Raw genomic sequence first — 9,090 nt, 5'->3', positions numbered from 1 at the left:
CGTCAGTTTAACCTTGGTAGACTTTATTCTTCATATAAATTCTATGGTATGGAGTACATTATGAGAGTTGGCTAAATAATTTACCATATTTGTGAGAGTTCTTTGGACTAGGAATTCTTTGGTAAATCCTGAGTACACATTTTGAAGAATTTTTGTGTTTGAGGCAGGGTCAGTTCAAACTGGCTTTTAACTCTGTCCCACAGGCTGGCCTCAAACTTCTGGCTATCTTCCAGGCTTAGCCTCCCACATGCTGGGATTAAAGGCATGTATCACTATACCTGGCAAAAATGAACTTTCTAAGCTCACTTCATTTGTCTGGTTTCACTGTAGAACAAATCTTTTTATGACAACAAAATGAACATTTGAAAAAACTCACTATATTCACTAATGTGCAAGGCTGGCTCCCCAGTTCTACCATTCTATTTCGTAGCTATAATGCTTAGACAAAAACTTAGTATACCCATTACATTTGTATGGCTCCCTCAAAGATTTATCTTTTGATGTGTAGTGAATTCTGAGGTGTGGAAATGTTTTATATACATCAATTTTTTAAAAAAATAACTTGTTTTTTAGAATAGATTGGGATATTGACTACTGCTTGAATTCATCATTAAGGTTTTGCCACCCTCATTGCATTATCAGTTGTTTGAATTCTCCAGTGTTATGCAAGGTGTGAATGTGTACATTCATCACATATCTATGGTTTCTCTCCAGGATAGGTTGTCTGATAAGTCACTGAAGTGCAAGCACAGAATAGGATTTGCCAAACTGATTATTTTTCTAAGGTTTTTCTTGAAGATATATTTTTTAATGTGTAGAGGCTTGAGTGCGTATTTGCAGATTTATTGCTCATTCCATTTGAAAGGTGCCTTCCAGTTTGAATTTTCTGGTGAATAGTAATGTCTAATTTTCACCTCAAAGCATTGTTACAACCAATACACTGCTAGGTTTTCTTTCCATTATGGATTAGCTTATGGTTAGTAAGACTTAATAACTCAAGGCGGGCCAGGGATTTAGCTCAGTGGTTCCGGTGCCTGCCTCAAAAGTGTAAGGTCCCAAGTTTGATCCCCAGTACCAAACAAACAAACAAAAACACACACACACACAAAAACTCAAGGCTTGCCTTACTGATCACATATGAAATTTCTTTACAGCAGGAACTGTCCAATATTGTAAAGACTTTACACTGATTGAAGTCTTCTGCCTCATTCAGCCATCAGCTCTCTTCACGATGAGATTTCTAATGAATTCCAAGTTAGGAACTGTCACAGAAAACTAAGCCATATTTTTTCCAGTATGGATTATATGCTTACTTAGGCTTACACACACACTAACAGCTTTGCTACAGATACTGAATTTGTAAGATTTCGCTTCCCTTTGAGTGCTCTGGTACATAAGATGTCAAATTTGACTAAAGATATGCAACACATTTATTACATTTCTAAGGTTTCCCTCAAGTATGAATTCTCCAATGATGTGCTAGGGATTTTAGACTGAACACTGTCACATTAATTACATTTTGAAGGTCTCTCTGGAGTATGAATTCTCTTATGTGCTAGAAATGAGTTTAGACAGAATACTTTGCCACATTTTTTACATTTGTAAGTTTTCTCCCCAGTATGAATCCTACGACAATGTGCAGTGTGGGATCTGCAACAGAACACCTTGCCATATTCATTACATTTGAAAGTTTTCTATCCAGTGTCAATTATCCAATGTTCTGCAAGGTATAAATTACAACTGAACACTTTACCACAGTCATTACATCTGTAAGATTTCTCTCCAGCACTGTCTCTCTGATGATTTGCTAGATGAGTTTAAACTGAAGACCTTCCTACAATTATTACAATTCTGAAGTTTTTCTCCAGTATGAATAATCAGATGTTGTCCAATGTAGGATTTGTGACTAAAGACTTTTCCCATTCATTACACTGTGAAAGGTTTCTCTCCAGTATGAACTGTTTAATAATGTAGATGGGAAATTGGATAGAATACTTTTCCCCACTTGTTACATTTTTATGGTTTCTTGGCAGTGGGAATTCTATAATTCACAAGGTGTGAAATTTAATTAAAGATCTTGCCAAATTGATTACATTTGTAAGGTTTCTCTCTAGTATGAATCCTATGATGACTTGAAAGGTGTGACTTCCGACGGAACACCTTACCACATTCATTACATTTGAAAGGTTTCTCTCCAGTGTGAGTTATGAGATGTAGTACAAGATATGAACTACAACTGAACACTTTACCACATTCATTACATTTGTAAGGTTTCTCTCTACTGTGAATATTTTGATGCATTGTTAGGGATGACTTATAACAGAAAACATTACCACATTCATTACATTTGTAAGGTTTCTCTCCAGTATGAATTCTGCGATGCTTTGCTAGAGATGAGTGAACACTGAACACCTTGCCACAATCATTGCATTTGTAAGGTTTCTCTCCAGTATGAATTCTTCGATGACTTGCAAGATCTGACTTTTGTCTGAAGGCCTTTCCACATTCATTACATTTGTAAGGTTTCTCTCCAGTATGAATCCTAAGATGACAGGTAAGGCAGGAATTGTGACTGAATGCCTTCCCACAGTCATAACATTTGAAAGGTTTCTCTCCAGTATGAATTATCAGATGTTCTGCAAGGTTTGAATTACAACTGAACACTTTACCACATTTATTACATTTGTAAGGTTTCTCTCCAGTATGGATGCTTTGATGCTTTGATAGAGATGACCTATACCTGAAAACATTGCCACATTCATTACATTTATAAGGTTTCTCTCCAGTATGGATTCTTTGATGCTCTGCTAAATATGACTTTTTATTGAAGACTTTTCCACATTCATTACATTTATAAGGCTTCTCTCCAGTATGCATTCTCCGATGGCTTATAAGATTTGATTTCTGATTGAAGACTTTGCTACATATATCACATATAAAGTGTTCCTCCCCAGCATGGACTATCTGATGCATAGTAAACTGTGAACCTTGGGTAAAAGTTTTTCCACACTCATTCCATTTGTAAGGTTTTGTACTAATGTGCATCACCAGTTCTTGGGTGAAAGATAAAGACTGAAGAAAATCATTTTCATATTCATGAGAAATATTTTTTTTCACACTAGAAGGATTTCTTTGGTTGGATGAAATTGAGGAATCACTGTTGATAGACTGCTCAATATAATTGCACTCATAAATGTTCCTTTGTCTTTCAAACAGTTGCAGTTCAGGCAAATGTGACTGAAAGGTTAATCCAAGCCAATTACTATGTTTCTCTCCTGCATTCCTTTGACCATGTTCATCTCTTCTGTCAGTGAGATTTTCCTTGTGATTCACACAGAATCCTGTGTCAAGTCTTCCATCCTCTCTGCAATGACACTCAGAGTCATGTATATTTGTCTCAATTTCTTTGAAGCACAATTCTTGAATGTCATGGATTTTATGTTTCTGCAACATTGCTGTCTGGAACATTTCTCTGGTACCACTTCTTCCTCTGGGGGGAAATTCCTTGATGACACATTTAGGAGAGGTATCTATGAAATATAAGAAATTGTTGGGTTCTGACTAATTACAGGTGGTAAGTGAATTGTTACTCAAATACATGACATTACATCAAAACAAATCATTATAATTATGAAACGTCATGATTTTTATATTTTAGGAAAACAAAAGGAATAATTTGATTATATGTAATTCAAAACAACAGGAGAAATCCTCAGTTTGAAAGAAACTGTGACCAAAACACTCACATTGCATACACTAATTCAATAGGTACCTTGATCATTAAATTTTCTGACATATTGTTGAGAAATAAAATTTTGTGGTTAAAGCATACTAGTCTATGTTATTTCTAATGGAAGATGGAGGTAAATGAGATACGAAAAAGATCCTTTCATAATAAAAAGGACAGAAAGTATGTCAGTCTTATAAAGAAAGAAATTTTGAACTATTTACTATAGAATTGTTGGGCCAGGGATTTAGCTCAGTGGTTTCACCACCTGCTGCGCAGGTGCAAAGACCCGAGTTCAATCCCTGGTACCAAACAAACAAATAAATAAAATTGTTATTATTAACTATTTCACAGCACTATTTTGTACAAAATCTTGAGATATGTTAACCTTACTTTTCAGTTAAGAAGAGTAGATCAATATCATTTATTTTTCTAACTCTATCTATAAGTGAGAGAAATAGGATTTGATTCTTGGCCTGTATGATCAGTCAACATGTTGCAAAAGATACCTATTCACACAAGCAGTACATAATATACGAAGTCATAGTAAATACAAGCATGGAAAGTAACATTTCAAAAGAAAGAGAAGAGCTGAGCTGTGCTGTATCACTTAGCCATCCCTCATAGACAATGTTATTTGAGTCATCAAGACTGCACACACTAATTTAGGTAGTGTCCTGAGGACATCTAAAGGATGAGTGTCTTCCCTTACACAGTGAGGTAAGTATGGGAGTCTTCTGCAAATTGGAGTATGTAGACTAAAAGAAATATACTAAGAAGTACCTGCACAGTGCATCAAAATCAAGGAGCCACATGAAAAAAGATAAGCATGGACGGGAGTGAGTGATGGGCATGAGGGAGCTACATTTGTGCTAGTAAATCCTTGGGACTGTAATTAATTGTACCAGGGCAGGTAATATTGCTATCACTTCTGAAAACAGAAATGGATATAGCAAGTGGCATGAAACTGTCCCATTCTTAACTATGGGAAGGAGAGTTCAAATGTGGGGGGAGAATAGAAGAGAGTTAATAGTTAACAAGGTAGGAGTGTGATGGTGGGGAAGAATGCAGATTTACATCTCCTAAAGTATCTTAAGTGAACTTTACCAAACTGAATGACCTGTAAGTTCTAGGTATATATTTAACCAAATTTTATTTACATATTTTAAGGGATTATGTGCAGAAATGTTCTAAGGAGGACATGAAAGCAAAAACCTTGAAAGAGCCAATAGATGAGATGGTGAATTAATTCTATTCCTGCGCAGAAACTCAATGTAACTTTTATCAAGTGTATAGCAATCTAGAGAGAGGATGGGTGCAAACTGATGATTCTCTGGCTAAGCAGACAGAGAAAGCTTTGAAGAAACAAGCCTAGCAGAAGGTCTACTATCAGTCACATTAGTGAAACTGAAAAACAAAATAAAAAGAAAAGCGAAAGGTCAAACCAGCTATCAACCACTGAAGATCCCCAAGCACTGCCATGCCATGGCTCAATGATGAATAACCCAAAGCAGGGCTGGGGATTTAGCTCAGTGGTTTCGCCACCTGCTACACAAGTGCAAGGACCCAAGTTCAATCTCTGGTATCAAAAAAAAAAGAGAAGAACTCAAAGCAAAAGTTCTGCCTTATCACTTGTTGCCAGAAGGCCAGCAATGGCCTGACCCTATGTTACAGTGCTTATGTCATTCACAGCAAACAGGCATTTCTCATCACAAGAAGAGTGAGTGAGGACAAAAGTTTTGAGAGACCAGAGACTAATCACCTATATTTTATCAAAGTTTATTGTTAGCAGCATTTTTCTGTTTTACTATTAGCTATTGTCACTTATACCATCCTGTGCCTAATTTGTAAGTAAAACTTTATCTTAGTTATTCATGCATAGGAAAAAGACAGTATATACAGGGTTTGGTACAATTTTCAGCTACAGTTCCTCATCTGGGGTACTAGAAAGTACACCACACAATAACTGACATCCACTGCCACAAGTGATAGGGCTGAAAATTACTAAATACTAAATAGCACTCCAGAAAATCATGAAACTATGAGGTTTTATACATAAAATACTTACAACATTAATAAAACTCATAGCTAAATTAACTAACAGAAACAGAAGACTCAATAAAATCACAAAAAAGAGGGGGAATACAAATATTTACAAATATTTAGTTGTATGCAAATAAAAAGGAACAATATTGCAAAACAGATATGGCCAAGAAAAAATATCATGGATAAAAATCCTAAAAATAAACAAGCATGAGGAAAAAGAAAATTTAAAACAGACCAGTAGCAAAGAAATTGAGTCAATTCACCAAAAACCTCCCCAAAAAGAAAAGGACAGGACTCAATGTCCTTAGCGGAGAATGCTACCAAATACTTAAAGAAGAACTAAAGCAATCTCCTTCTAATTCTTCCAAAATATGAAGAAAGAGGGAAGACCACTCTTGTTCTATAAGGTATATTACCTTGACAGAAAAGCCAGACCAAGAGAACAAAGAAACTAATGATCAATACTATCCCTGATACATTTGGTATAAACTCCTGAACAGAATACAAACCAAAGCACATTAAAACAGATCAAAAACCATGACTACATGAGATTTATTCCTGGAATATCAAGATAACATCAATTCATGCACCACATAAACAGAATGAAAGAAAAAAATCACATGATTATTTCAGGTGACAGAGAAAACCTATTTCCAAAACTCAATACCAGTTGGGTGTTGTCATGCACACCAGTAAATCCAGCACCTAGGAGGCGGAGGCAGGAGAATTACCATGAGTCTCAAGCCATATAATCCACAATTCTGCTGGGTATGTACCCCCCACAATGAAAAACGTATTCTGCAAGAGGTATTTGTAAACCAACACTCATACTAGTATTATTCACGGTAACCAAGGGATGGAAGCAACCCAAGAGGATCCACAAAATATGGCTACAGTTTTTTTGGTCGTTTGTTCTCCAAGAGTTCATGTTTTGGACACTTGGCCCTCAGTATGGTAATCTTGGGAAGTGAAGGGCCATAAAGAGGCGGAGCCCAGTGGGAAGTGGGAAGTAATAAGCTCACTGGGGTTGCTGCCCACAGAAGAGATTAATGCAGGTCTGGAAGAGTGAGTTAGCTCTGGTGAGTGCACTGTTATACACTGCACACCTGACTAATGCAGGCTTCCTGTCTCACCATACAATCTCTTCTACACATGATCCTGCCAAGTTGCCCTCACTACAGGATGTACAAATAGGGACACCTGATCCTGGTCTTTTGGGTCCGAAAGTATGAGCTAAAAAGCCTTTTCTTCATATATTATTCAGACTCAGGATTTTGATATCAGTGGAAAACAGAGGAAAGCTCAGATATAACGGAATACTGTGCATCCTTTAAAAAGACAGAAATCCTGTTCTATGAAATACAGATAAATCTGGAGGATACTATGCTCAGTGAATGTGAACTGAACAAGAGTCATGAAAAACAGACACTGTACAATTCCAAATATATAAGCCATCTAAGATAGTCAAATTCATGAGAATAAAAAGAATGGCAGTTGTCCATGGTAAAGGAAAAAATAAGATGGAGGAAAAAGTAGATTTAAATATTCATGCCAATCAACTGAATTAAATTCAAGAAGCAAGAAAAGTATAGTATAATCTCATTCTGTTCAGTTCATTCAATATAAAATTCATTTGACAAAATTTTACAGAGGTATATTACAAGAAATACTAATGTATGTATTAGTAGACTTGCTGCGGCACCAAAGGGGTGACGATTCAGTTTAAGTGCCGCTGTCATGCAGACAACATATAATAGCTGTGTTAGGGTGTTAAAATATTCATCACTGTGCTTTATTTGCATAAAATATTTTAACTATACCTTCAAAGAAAGTTAGTGGTACTAGAAGTAAAGGTCAGAGGAAAATTTAGAACCATGATAGTTAAAGGAAGAAATCACTGTGAAATTTGTTAGTCTTAGAAAAATGAATTTAAGTGTAATTTGGGGGCCTCAGAACCAATGATTTGGTTTTCCATTATTTTATATGGAAAATATACAATTAGTTCTCAAATTTTTCAGTGTTCAAATAAAAATTTGTAACAAATTCACTTTGACTACCAAGGTATCACTGTATGGCAAGATGAACACAATGAATCTATACGGAAAAAACAATGATTAGAATATAGCATTTGTAGCCATGTGTGGTGGTGCATGCCTTAATCCCAGCACTTGGGACAATGAGGCAAGAGGACCGCCATGAGTTTGATGCAAGGCTGGGCTACAGAGTGAGTTCAAGGCCAGCCTAAACTGAATAGCGAGAACCTGTGTCAAAAAAACAAAACAACATTTGTTCCAAGAAATAACAAATCAGTAATACATAAATAAAACACAGAAGTTTACAAAATTGAGAACACACAATAGGGGAAAAAAGTATTAAATAACAAAAGAAAGAACGCCATCTACAGACATTTCTGAGATTAAGACAGGAATTAATAAAACAAAAAATGATGTGGTCAAGATTTCAAAAGTTCCAAATTGAAAAAAAATAAATGTAACACACAAAAGTATACTTTCGGGCCAAGGATTTAGCTCAGTGGCACCGTGCCTGCCTTGCAAGTGCAAGGTCCTGAGTTTGAGCCCCAGTACGGGGATGGGGTGAGGGGTACACTTTAACAGTATGTTCTAAGTTATGTGAAACAAAACTAAAGGTTGGTACTGTGACTGCCTTGCAAGTGCAAAGTCCTGAGTTCAATCCTTGGTACCGGAAAAAAAAAAAAAAAAAAAAAGAAAAACTAAAGGAAATCAGACTTTTCAGGGATCTTGTGAATTTTATGAGTTACACTTTCTGCAGTGAAGAAAATCTTCTAAATATGTAAAGCAATAGATAATCCTTAATTGAACAGTGTCACAAATTGCAGATATAAAACAAAGAATGCTACTGCTGATTAAACACATAAAAAGGTTCATTTGTACCACATGGAAAGGTATAAGATTAAAGATTACTGGGTCTGGGATTTAGCTCAGTGGCACTGTGCCTATCTGGCAAGTGCAAGGTCCTGAGTTTGATCCCCAGTATGGAGGGGTGTGGGGGGTATAATAAAGATGACTGTCTTAAACAAATGATGGTAGCCTTTAAAATCTAAGACATCATTCAGCTTCATAAGGTATCTCAGTAAGATGCACAGAAACCATGTTTTTATACGTTTCAGCTTACACTACACTGAACAAAGGCCTGAGCAAAGGTTTGTTGTTGAAAATGAACAATGACACCTGTGGGGCACAAAGAGCAGTATTGCAAAGCCTCATGCATATGAGACCATGAACCTGAGAAATATGCTGCTAAGCGATTTATCTGTGCCACTGATCACTGGCTCTGAT

The 9,090-nt window shown here is 36.2% G+C and overlaps 1 pseudogene across 1 annotated transcript in view; it reads right to left on the bottom strand.

Annotated features, from left to right (window-relative positions):
• Positions 1-1,112: 1,112 nt before the first annotated feature.
• Positions 1,113-9,090, bottom strand: part of LOC101702741 (uncharacterized) — a 28,323-nt pseudogene continuing 20,345 nt past the window's right edge. Inside the window, exon 6 of the transcript XR_015447317.1 lies at positions 1,113-3,530. The product of XR_015447317.1 is annotated as an uncharacterized LOC101702741 (transcript). The remainder of the gene's footprint in view (positions 3,531-9,090) is intronic.

This window comes from Heterocephalus glaber, unplaced genomic scaffold, assembly GCF_053883595.1.
Source record: "Heterocephalus glaber isolate CG9 unplaced genomic scaffold, H.glaber_assembly_v1.0 deba00001745, whole genome shotgun sequence".
Lineage (NCBI taxonomy): Eukaryota > Metazoa > Chordata > Mammalia > Rodentia > Bathyergidae > Heterocephalus > Heterocephalus glaber.
This window is presented reverse-complemented; position numbering and strand designations above follow the sequence as displayed.